The following is a 12,911-nucleotide window of genomic DNA, read 5'->3' as shown; positions in this document are numbered from 1 at the left end:
CACATGATAATTGAAGTTGCTTTCAAAATTGCATTAAATATTTCCCTGTTTATGCTATGCCCTGCTCCAAAGTCACATTTTGGGGGCCTATAGAGAAATCCCATTCAAGTCTTCTTTCAAAACAAACTGAGCACCACCAGCCAGGGTGGTGGTAGGGTAGATACATTAGGAGCATTTAAGAAACTCTTAGATAGGCACATGGATGATAGAAAAATGGAGATTTATGTAGGAGGGAAGGGCTAGATTGATCTTAGAGAAGGTTAAAAGGTTGGCACAATATCATGAGCCAAAGGGCCTGTACTCTGCCATACTGTTCAATGTTCTGATTCTGTTGTGCTATCTACTCCCTCTGTATCATGCCTCAACACCACAGAGATACTTCCCCTATTAACAATGCCACTCCTCCCCTTTCAGCCTTATCTTTTGGAATATTGTACAACCTAGAATATTGAGCATTTCCTATGGCCACATTGCCAATACATTTCCATTAAGGCTATTAGATTGTACCCATATGTTGCTATCTATGCACGTAGCTCATTTATCTTATTGCAAATGCTACATACATATTGATAAAGACCTTAAAGCATTGCTTTTAACAGTTTTCACTAGCCCTGGCTTTGCTCTCGGCTGCACACTTCATGATTGCATTTTCTGACCCAGCTGTCATACTTTCCTTGTCAGTTTCCCATGCCACTGCTCTCATTTCCACTGAACTTATTAAACATCCTACTGCTGAACTCTTCCCCCATTCGACCATTCGGCCCCTCGAGTCTGCACCGCCATTCTGAGATCATGGCTGATCATTCACTATCAATACCCAGTCCCTGCCTTGTCCCCATATCCCTTGATTCCCCTATCCATCAGATATCTATCTAGCTCCTTCTTGAAAGCATCCAGAGAACTGGCCTCCACCGTCTTCCGAGGTAGTGCATTCCACACCTGCACATTCTCCCACTCCTCCTATTTAGTTTAAAACCTTGTCCACAATCCAATAGGTGCAATTCGCCAGGATTGATTCCCAGCTTGATTCAGGTGAAGCCCAGCCCAACAGAACAGCTCTCTCCTTCCCCAGTATTCATGCCAATGTCCCGTGACTCAGACACAAGAGACTGCAGGGCCCTGATGCAGAGTCTGGACCTGAAACAACAATTCCTTTCCCCCTACAAATGCTGCTCAACCTGCTGAGTTTGTTCAGGGTTCCATGATTCAGAACCTCTTTCTACCACACAACACATTGAGCCACAGTTACCTCTCCAGTTCTAGTTATCCTTTACCAATTTTCACATGCCTCTATTAACAATATGCATATTATCACCCTTGTAGTTTTACCCCCAGTTCTTTATAATCCCATTGTAAAACCTATTTCCTCATCCAATCTTCTTCATTAGTGCCCACATAGACACAATGAATAGATCCTCCCTCTACTTCTGCAGCTCATTAGAGGCATGCTTAACCTGAGCAGCCTTTGGGGCTCACTGTAGCAGAGAACAGTGCCAGCTCCCCCTATGATATGATATTCTCCCCTTTACTGGTATTGGTTCTGCATTATTATTGTCACAGACATGGAGACTGGACCCAAAGGCAGGACCCTAGCTAGGCTAAAGGATGGATCTATGGGACAAGGAATGCTGGGATAGCCCCCTGGGCAGGCCACATTACTTCAGGGCTGGGCTCAGCCTCCCAGGGGCCTGGGCAGGTTGCAGGGCACAACCCCTCAGAAGAGAGGGGTAGGAAAGGGTCAGAGTCCCCCACCAGGCAACAGCAGTCCAGCTTGATTACCCAACAGAGGCAAGGGATCAGAAGGGTGCTCAGTCCAGGGTGACTACAAGAACAGACTTACAGAACTAGATGATTAACCATGGTTACTCCAACCCAGAGTAGCCCCCAACTAGACTCAGCCACAGAGCCCCTATATATACACCTGGCAGCCGATCGGTCTCAGGTGCACCTCCTTAAGCCAAGATGATCCTATTTGGGCTTAAGGGTGACAGGAGGGACGGCTACAAGACCCGGAGTCTGGAGTCTGCGGACCGGACCGTAACACATATTTACCAAGAATCAGTGAGAAGCTTATCCTGCAAAATGTTCATACAGATCAAATCATTGCACAGTGCATTGAGGTAAGACAATGACAATGCAGAGTAAAGTGTAAAAGTTACTGACAAAATGCACAGCAGGTAAGCAACAGCGGGCAAGGTCATAACTAGGTAGACTGAGAGGCCAAGTGTCCATCTTCTTGTACAAGAGGTCTGGTCAAGAATCTGATAACAGTGGGGTAGAAGCTGTCCTCGAGCCTAGTGGTGCATGTGTTCAGGCTTCTGCATCTTCTGCTAATGGGAGCAGGGAGAAGAGGAAACGCCTGGGGTGAATGGGATCTTTGATTATGCTGGCTGCTTTACCGAGCCAGCGAGTATAGAGTCCTTGGAGGAGAAGCTGGTTCCTGTGATGTGCTGAGCTGCATTCCACCACAATATTCCTTTCTTCTCCCCTCATTTGAATGGCTCCTTGTGTTGGCAGGCTTCAGAGAGTCTGTGCATCCTTCCTGTAGTCCCCACCCTGTCCAAATGGGAGCAAGAACCACACACATGGGCAAGGGGCTGAGATAGTTAATCGCAGACTAAATATCCAGTAGCAACCAACAGTGATAGCAGAGTGACACAGATTGAAATAGATTCAATAATCTATTGTAAGGAGGCAGGAAGACAGTATAAAACAGAAAGAAAAAGCCTAAGCCCAGCAACGTACTGTGCACTGCCAGTTACAGAGAACATTTCCTAATCATGTTACTACATCGCTCTCATTTGTAGTCATTCACCTCAGCTACTGCGTGCCTACCAATCCTATAGCGAGGATGCAAAGAGGAAAAGCTATTTGTTGTCTTTTGGGTGAAACCACCATCCATCTGCTCAGTGGAGGCCAATATTTTGTGGCTTGATTCAAAGTTGTCAGGCGGTCCAACCAGATTTACTTTCCTCAATAAAAGGTCTAAGGTAAACAGCTTAACCGTTCATTCATCCCAAATACTATTCCTGTGATTTCCTCATGGACTATCACATAAAACTAGCGGATCCACTTTACAACAAAGTCATTGACTCAACAGTTTGACTTATTAAGAGGGCATGACCTGGCACAGCAAAATTCCAGATAATTTTCCACTAATTGTTCACACATTGTCTTAGAAGTCCAAATAAATTACACAGAGGTGATGTCCATGATCAGCTTTTGATTCAGTGCCACCAGTGCTGGAGATGCATCATTTAAATTCAGCTGGGCACATACACCCAGTGGCCACTTTATTAGGTTCACCTGTACACCCGCAAGTTAATATAAATACATTATCAGCCAATCATGTGGCAGTAACCCAACGCATCAAAACATGCAGACACGGTCCAGAAGTTCAATTGTTGTTCAGACCAAACATCAGGATGGGAAGGAAATGTGGTCTAAGTAACTGTTCATGGACTGATGGTCGGTGCCAGATGGGGTGGTCTGAGTATCTAGGGAATTGCTGATCTACTGGGATGTTCTACTGTTAAAGAGAGAAGTCAGAGGAGAGTGGTCAGACTGGTTCAAGGTGATAGCACCTCAAATAACTATGCATTACACAGTGGTGTGCAGAAGAGCATCTCTGAATGCACAACACGTCAAACCTTGAAGTGGATGGGCTGCAGGATCAGAAGACCACAAACTTACATTCAGTGGCCATTTTATTAGGTAGAGGAGGTGCCTAATAAAGTGGCCACTAAAAGTATATTAAACCCTTTCTGGACTGAGACTTCCAAACTATTGCTTGATAAAGTTTCTGTTACTTTCCCCATGATAATGATATTAGGCTTTTCCTTATCCAACCTGAGTTGTCCCCAGTCTCATTGCTGACTTTGTGGAACATTCTAAGCTTTACAAATTGCACACTTTTTCTCACAGAAATTTATTTTCAGCATTTTTAGTACTATCTTCTTAGGATGGTACCCTGGTCTTTTCTACATATGAAATTCACATCCCATAAGCTCCAAAGTGAACCAGTTCCTCCTTGACACTTAAGGAAGCAGTATTGCAACTTAGACATTGGACCCTTAATCTGTACATCAGCTACTTTATAATAGGCTTGGCAAAACTGGGAAACCAAGGAGAGGAAAAATGCCCAACTGTCAGGAGTGGGATTCGAACTAATGACTCCATTAGAGACTTTGACTGGAATGCAGCGCCTTGCACCGCAGAGAAATCCTGACAACAAATCCTTCTCAGAAGTATACCAAAACAGTGAAGTGTGTTACTTGTGTCATCAACCTACATTGGCCAAGGATTGTGCTGGGAGCAGCCCATAAGGCCCATAAGCCCAGGGCGGTGCCATGGAAGTCCATAGTGGGGGTATTCCTTTCTGCCACCTGTCCCGTCATCCTGCATGAGATGACAAGTCTGTCGGGACCCTGGGGACTTGTGGAAACTGTGTGGTGGTTTCTTTCGAACTTATAGTCTTTTAACATCTTTGGACTATTTTTACTGTGCCCATGGTCTGTCTTTTATCAATTATGGAATTGTTTGCACTGTTGTAACTATATGTTAACTATAACTATGTGGTTTTGTGCAGGTCTTGTAGCTTTAGCTTTTGGTTTGTTGGGTGGTAGAGTTGGTCTCCTGACTTGGTGTGTCTGGGTAGTCTTGTTTTGTCTGGTGGATTTGGAGCTCCTTTCCGGGGAACGCACTAAGATGGTAGTGTGATATTAATACGCAGCAGCCTCTCCAGACTCTGGATTTGGGGACTGCCAAACATTATGTGGATTTTCTGGTGGAGTCTGTTTTGTCGTGTGCTTTTTGTGATATCATCCTGGAGGAGTGTTGTTTCATTTTTTAACTCCACTGCAGTTGTGGTTTCTAAATGACAATAAACTGGAATTCAATTCAATAAGTGTCACCACACTTCTCTCACCATCATAGCATGCCCACTATTCACTAATCTTAACCCTGTCTTTGGATTGGGCAATGACAGCAGAATGTCAAAGGCTAGAGCTGCTAGAAGCAATTCTGAAGGTGCAGGATGAAGGCATTCTAAAAGGAGGATGGGGCAACCATGGCTAACAAGGGAAGTCAAAGACAGCATGAAAGCAAAAGAGAGGTCATACAATAAAACAAAAAGCAATGGGAAACTAGAAGACTGGGAAGCTTTCAAAAGTCAATATAAGGCAACTGAAAACCCAATAAGGACAGAAAAGTAGAAATATGAAGGCAAGCTAGCCAATAATATCAAAGAGGATTTGAAAAGTCATGTCAGATATATAAAGAGTAAAATAGAAGCAAGAGTAACTATCAGACTGCTGGAAAATGATGCTGGAGAGGTAGACAGGAACGAGATTCCCAGATGGTCTGTTGTCTCCCAGGTGCCAGGGTTAGGACAACTGAGATCAAGTCTGCAGCTTTCTTAAGTGGGAGTGCCAGCAACCAGAGGTTATGGTCCTTGTCGGCACCAATGACACGGCTAGGAAGGGTGATGAACACCTGCAAGGTGAATTCAGGGAGCTAGGTGCTAAGTTAAAGGACAGGACCCCTAGGGCTGTGATCTCATGATTGCTACCGAGGCCAGAAATAGGAAGATCATACAGTTCAACATATGGCTAAGGAGATGGTGCAGAAAGGAGGGCTTCAGATTTTTGTATGAATGGGTTGTTTTTAGGAAAGGTGGGATCTGTACAGAAGGGACAGTTTGCACCTGAGCTGGAGGGGGACGAATTTCATTGTGGGAAGGTCTGATAATGTTGCACGGGAGTTTCAGGGGAATGGGAACCAGACTGCCAGAGCAGATAGTGGAGAGGTCGAGGGGAAAAATATTGTGAACCCTACATTCAAAGTCAGGATTTGAAAGGTTGAGCATGGTATATTTCAAGCAGTATTAAAGGAAAGGCAGATGAGCTGAAAGCATCGATCAGCCCAGGGAATTATGACATTGTGAGACTCGTTGCAGGAGGTGCAGGACTAGCAGCTCAAAGTTCCAAGGTTCCATTGTCTTAGACGTGATAGAACAGGAGATGTAGCACTATTAGTCAGGAAAAATGTCACGGCAGTGCTCAGACAGTACAGACGGGAGGGCTCGTCTACTGAGACTAGAAGGGTAAAACCGAGGAATAAAAAAGAGATGACAACATTAATGGGATTAGACTATTAACCACTCAACAGTCCTCAGGATTTAGAGAAGCAAATTTGTATAGAGGTTGCAGACTGCTGAAAGAAACATAAGGTTGTGATAGTAGGTGATTTTAACTTTCCGCATATTGACTGGGACTCCCATACTGTAAAAGGGCTGGATGGGATGGAATTTTTTAAATGCCTTCAGGTGAGTTTCTTTAATTAGTACATAGAGGTCCCAACGAGAGAGAGTTTGAGACTAGATCTCCTATTGGGGAATGGGTCAGGGCAGAAGTTTGTGTAGGGGAACGCTTTGGTTCTAGTGATCATAATGCCAGTTCTTTCAAGATAATCATGGAGAAGGACTGGTCCGGTCGTCGAGTTGAGATTTGAAATTGGAGAAAGGCCGATTTTGATGGTATCAAAAAATTTCAGGCATGTGCAGATTGAGACAGGTTGTTTTCTGGTGAAGGTGTACTTAGAACATAGAACATAGAATAGTACAGCACATTACAGGCCCTTCAGCCCACAATGTTGTGCCGACCCTCAAACCCTGCCTCCCATATAACCCCCCATCTTAAATTCCTCCATATACCTGTCTAGTAGTCTCTTAAACTTCACTAGTGTATCTGCCTCCACCACTGACTCAGGCAGTGCATTCCACGCACCAACCACTCTCTGAGTGAAAAACCTTCCTCTAATATCCCCCTTGAACTTCCCTCCTCTTACCTTAAAGCCATGTCCTCTTGTACTGAGCAGTGGTGCCCTCGGGAAGAGGCGCTGGCTGTCCACTCTGTCTATTCCTCTTAATATCTTATACACCTCTATCATGTCTCCTCTCATCCTCCTCCTCTCCAAAGAGGAGCCCTAGCTTCCTTAATCTCTGATCATAATCCATATTCTCTAAACCAGGCAGCATCCTGGTAAATCTTTACCCTTTCCAATGCTTCCACGTCCTTCCTATAGTGAGGTGACCAGAACTGGACACAGTACTCCAAGTGTGGCCTAACTAGAGTTTTATCGAGCTGCATCATTACATCGCATCTCTTAAACTCTATCCCTCGACTTATGAAAGCTAACACCCCATAAGCTTTCTTAACTAACCTATCTACCTGTGAGGCAACTTTCAGGGATCTGTGGACATGAACCCCCAGATCCCTTTGCTCCTCCACACTACCAAGTATCCTGCCATTTACTTTGTACTCTGCCTTGGAGTTTGTCCTTCCAAAGTGTACCACCTCACACTTCTCCGGGTTGAACTCCATCTGCCACTTCTCAGCCCACTTCTGCATCCTATCAATGTTTCTCTGCAATCTTCGACAATCCTCTACACTATCTACAACACCACCAACCTTTGTATCACCTGCAAACTTGCCAACCCACCCTTCTATCCCCACATCCAGGTCGTTAATAAAAATCACAAAAAGTAGAGGTCCCAGAACAGATCCTTGTGGGACACCACTAGTCACAACCCTCCAATCTGAATGTACTCCCTCCACCACGACCCTCTGCCTTCTGCAGGCAAGCCAATTCTGAATCCACCTGGCCAAACTTCCCTGAATCCCATGCCTTCTGACTTTCTGAATAAGCCTACCGTGTGTAACCTTGTCAAATGCCTTACTAAAATCCATGTAGATCACATCTACTGCACTACCCTCATCTATATGCCTGGTCACCTCCTCAAAGAACTCTATCGTGCTTGTTAGGCATGATCTGCCCTTCACAAAGCCATGCTGACTGTCCCTGATCAGACCATGATTCTCTAAATGCCCATAGATTCTATCTCTAAGAATCTTTTCCAACAGCTTTCCCACCACAGATGTAAGGCTCACTGGACTATCCCTACTACCTTTTTTTGAACAAGGGGACAACATTCACCTCCCTCCAATCCTCTGGTACCATTCCCATGGACAACGAGGACATAAAGATCCTAGCCAGAGGTTCAGCAATCTCTTCCCTCGCCCTGTGGAGCAGCCTGGGGAATATTCCATCATGCCCCAGGGACTTATCCGTCCTAATGTATTTTAACAACTCCAACACCTCCTCTCCCTTAATATCAACATGCTCCAGAACATCAAACTCACTCATATACACCTCACCGTCATCAAGTTCCCTCTCAGTGGTGAATACTGAAGAGAAGTATTCATTGAGGACCTCGCTCACTTCCACAGCCTCCAGGCACATCTTCCCACTTCTATCTCTAATCAGTCCTACCTTCACTCCTGTGGTAAGTTGGAGGCCTTCAAAAGTGAATTTTTGAGAGTCAGAGATTGTATGCTCTTGTCTAAATTAAAGGCAAGGATAATAAGTTTAGGGAACCTTGTTTTTCAACAGATATTGAAGCCCTGGTTAAGAAAAAGAAGGTGGTGCCTCAGAGGTATAGGCAGGTAGGAACAAGTGAGGTGCTTATGGAGTATAAGAAATGCAAGGGAACACTTACGAAAGAAATTAGGAAGGCTAAAAGAAGGCACAAGGTTGCTCTAGAGTCAAGGTGAAGAAGAATCCCAAAGGCTTAAGAGCTAAAGGATAGCAAGTGACAAAACTGATCCTTTGGAAGATCAAAGTGGTCATCTATGCATGGAGCCAAAATAGATGGGGAGGTGTTAAGTGGATTTTTTTGCATCTATATTTACTCAGGAGACAGACACAGTGAGGCAAGGCAGCAGAGTGGTTATGGACCATATACAGATTACAGAGGAAGAGGTGTTTTCAGTCTCGAGGAAAATTTGGGTGGTTAAATCCCCAGGGCCTGACAAGGTGTTCCCTTGAACTGGTGTGAGGCTAGTGCAGAAATTGCAGGGGCCCTAACAAGATATTTAAATGATCCTTAGTGACAGGTGAGGTACCAGAGGATTGGAAGATAGATAATGTTGCTCCAAAGATAAACCAGGAAATTATAGGCCAATGAGCCTGACAGCGGTAGTGGGTAAGTTACTGGAAGATATTCTAAGACCCTGGATATATAAGTATTTGGATAAACAGAGAATGATTAGTGATCGTTAACATGGCTTTGTACTTGGTAGGTCATGGCTAACCAATCTTATAGAGTTTTTTTGAGGAAGTTACCAGGAAAGTTGATGAAGGCAAAGCAATAGATGTTGTCTATAAGGACCTTAGCAGGGCCTTTGACAAGATTTCTCATGGGAGGCCCATCAAGAAGGTTCAGTCACTTGGAAGTCAAGTGAGGTAGTAAATTGGATTAGACATTGATCTCTTGGGAGAAGCCAGAGTGTGGTAGAAGTTAGTTGCCTCTTTGACCGGAGACCTGTGACTAGTGACGTGTTGCAGGAGTCGGTGCTGGGTCCATTGTTGTTTGTTATCTATATCAATGATCTGGATGATAATGTGGTAAACTGAATCAGCAAATTTGCAGCAACACCAAGATTGGGGGATGTAGTGGACAACAGAGAAGGCTATCAAAGGTTGAACCGGGATTTTGACAAGCTGGAAAAATGGGCTGAAAATGGCAGATGGAATTTAGTGCAGACAAGTGAAAGATGTTGCACTTTTTGGAGGAGAAATCAGAGTAGGACATACACAGAGAGCAGAGTATGAGGAGTGTGGTAGAACAGAGGGATCTGGGATAACAGATCTATAATTCCTTGAAAGTAGCATCACAGATAGACAGGGTTGTAAAGAGAGCTTTGGTTTATTGGCCCTCATAAATCAAAGTATTGAGTACAGGAGTTGTGATGTTATGTCAAAGTTGTAGAAAACATTAGAGAGGCATAATTTGTTGTATTGTGTACACCTACATACAGGAAGGATATCAATAAAAATGAAAGAGTGCAGAGAAAATTTATAAGGATATTTTGAGACTTGAGGACCTGATTTATAGGGAAAAGTTGAATAGGTTAGGACTTTGTTTCATAAAGCATAGGAGGAAGGGAGATTTGGTGAGGTCGTAAATGGATGGAGATAAAACTGAAATGCTTTTAGTTGGTCCCAAAGACTAAAGGGATAAACTCCTTGATAAACTTGGGAACTTGACTTCCCTTGTAAAAATCAGAAGTAGTCTGCGTATTATCCTTGCTTCCGATTTGAATTTTAAATCCCACATAAAGAAAGTGAACAGAGCAGCATTTCTGCACTTAAGAAATATTGCAAAGATACTTTAGTTTCTATCACATAATAATGGTAAAAAACTAATTTGTGCCTTTGTATTGAAAAGACTGGATTACTGTAATACCCTTTTTGCTGGCCTTCTTAAGCAATCTATTGACAAACTTCAACTCATTCAGAACACCGCTGCTGTAGTTTTAGCCAAAATCATGATGGGAGAACACACCACTCTTGTCCTAGCTACTTTGCATTGACTTCCTGTAACTTTAAGAATTGATTTTAAAGTTCTCTAACATGTTTTTAAAGCTCTTAATGGTCTGGCACACGAGTACATCACAGGATCATTTTCATTTTATAGTCCTGCTCAGGCTCTCAGTTGCTCTTCTGTTGGTTTCTTAAATTTAAACCATCTCGCTCAAAAAATAATTGCCAGGGCATCTCTTTTGAACGACACCTCTAAACTATGGAATTTAATATGTAAAACTATAAGGTTGCAGATTCAGCTGACACTTTTAAACACCATCTCAAAGCCTATTTATTTAACCTTGCTTTTAACCAACATCTTTTATTTTTATTTAATATCCATATGTGTGCTATTATCCCATTGTAAAACACATTGAACTACTTCATCTGCATGAAAAGTGCTCTAGAAATAAAGTTATTTTTATTATTATAGAAATTTGTTTTCTCTTAGCTCAAGCTGACAAAACTTGAGGTTCAGGCATAGCCAAGCACGCTCATTTCTCAATTGCTAGGAACTTTCAGACTATTCTGGTGGTGTTTAGTATTGAGGCTTTCTGGAGAGTTACATAGATATTGCTGTGAGGCCTAATTGTTTAATACTATTAAGTAGTGACTTTGGGATGATACCAGTTGTAGATATTACTATTGGGACAATGTATACCCTGTTCATGTTCCATAGTCTTTCAATTTCCTCTTTCAAATTCAGCATATTCCTGGTGATTTTCGCTTATTGATTTCTGTGTGTTATGTGTGTTTGGAATGGCAATATCTATTAAGTAAGTTGTTCTTGTTTGTTTATCCTGTAATATTATGGCCAGTTATTATGGATGGTCCTATCTGTAATAGTTGATTAGTCATAACATAATTTGTCAGATTTGGACTCTAAGAACCTGGGCAGGTTCCTATTTGATAGTAAGGTATGGTGTCTTTTATGAGTTTGTATTTTAAAGCAAGATTTTGGTGAATGATGTTGATTATGTCTGTGTAAGAAACCAGATTCAGTTAAACCACTATTTTAAAGCAAGATCTTGGGGGATGATGTTGATTATCTCTGTGTGAGTAATCAGATTGAGTTAAACTGCTGTAGGATCCTGTAATATATTGGATTGTATCTGGTTTCTCTTGGCATTTTCTGCACTTAACACCTTGAATTTGTTGGACTTTTATGATTTTTTTTGTGTGTGTTAATCACCTGGTTCTGTATTGCCACAGGGAGACCTTTTGTTTCTGGGAAGAGGTCTCCAACTCTGAGCCAGGAATTTAACACTTCCTTGTCGACAACTAGTCTGATCAGATCATGGAGATGCCTTCCATGGAGGGTCATTTCTTCCATTGTGTGACTTTTTCTTCTAGAATGATAATTACTTCATCTTTCTGGATTGTGCTTTCATATAAGTTTAGCGGTGTGTACTTCTCATCAGAACTGCATTCGCTCATGCGGAGTGCTGAATCCTGTTTGGTTGATGAAAATATATCCTGAGAAGTTACATCTGACTGTTGCGTCAACTTTTAACATCTGTTATTCCTCTTCCTCCTTCTGTCCTAGGTAGTGTTGATCTAAATGCATTAGAGTGTACATAATGTTTACTAAAATTTGTCATTTTGGTTCTTATTTCTCTTTGTAAATTTCCCAGATCACTTATTATTATTTTATGGAGGCATCCAAAATTATGGGGGCTATATATAGGGTAAATGTAAGCAGGCTTTTTCCACTGCAGTTGGGAGACTAGAACTAGAGGTCATGGGTTAAAGGTGAAATGTTTAAGGGGAACATGAGGTGGAAGTTCTTCACTCAGCGTTGCTGAGAGAGGGGAATAAACTGCCAGCAGAAGTGGTGGATTTGATTTCAACATTTAAGAAAAATTTGGAAAGGTACATTGATAGGAGGGGTATGGAAAGCTATGGTCTGAGTGAAGATCAATGGGACTAGGCAGATTAACAATCCAGCAAGGACTAGATGGGCCAAATGGCCTCTTTCTGTGCTGCAGTGTTCTATGATTCTATTACTCTAAATAACAGGCAGGATAGACAAAAGGGAATCAGTAGAGAGAAGGTTAGCACTCCCCTTTGATAAGGATGAAAGGGGCCCTTGTGGCCTTGCACACACGAATGTTGAAGGCATTGTCATCTGTTAGCAACATCTAACCATGCCTGGAGGACCACAGTAGCCGGCAGTAATCATAATGCTTTACGATTGGTGCAGTGGTCACCAATTAGGATTTAATTTCCGGCGCTGTGTGTAAGGAGTTTGTATCTTCTCTTTCCACCGGGGGCATAGGAGCAGAATTAGGCCATTCAGCAGGATAGATGGGATGTTGTTCACTCGGATTTTCAGAACCCCTTTGACAAGGTGGCGCACTTGAGACTCCTTAACAAGGTAAGAGTCCATAGCATTACAAGAATGATAACAGCATGGATAGATTGGCTGACTAGCAGGAGGCAAAGAGTGGGAATAAAGAAGGTCTTTTCTGATTGGATGCCAGTGACTA

General features: G+C 42.8%; 1 pseudogene; it reads left to right on the top strand.

The window, feature by feature from the left end:
- Window positions 1-12,458: 12,458 nt before the first annotated feature.
- LOC132406595 (U6atac minor spliceosomal RNA) lies at window positions 12,459-12,575 on the top strand (annotated as a pseudogene).
- Window positions 12,576-12,911: the final 336 nt, after the last annotated feature.

Source organism: Hypanus sabinus, chromosome 16, assembly GCF_030144855.1.
Source record: "Hypanus sabinus isolate sHypSab1 chromosome 16, sHypSab1.hap1, whole genome shotgun sequence".
Lineage (NCBI taxonomy): Eukaryota > Metazoa > Chordata > Chondrichthyes > Myliobatiformes > Dasyatidae > Hypanus > Hypanus sabinus.
The sequence above is the reverse complement of the archived record's forward strand: the minus strand, read 5'-3'. Positions and strand labels throughout refer to the sequence as shown.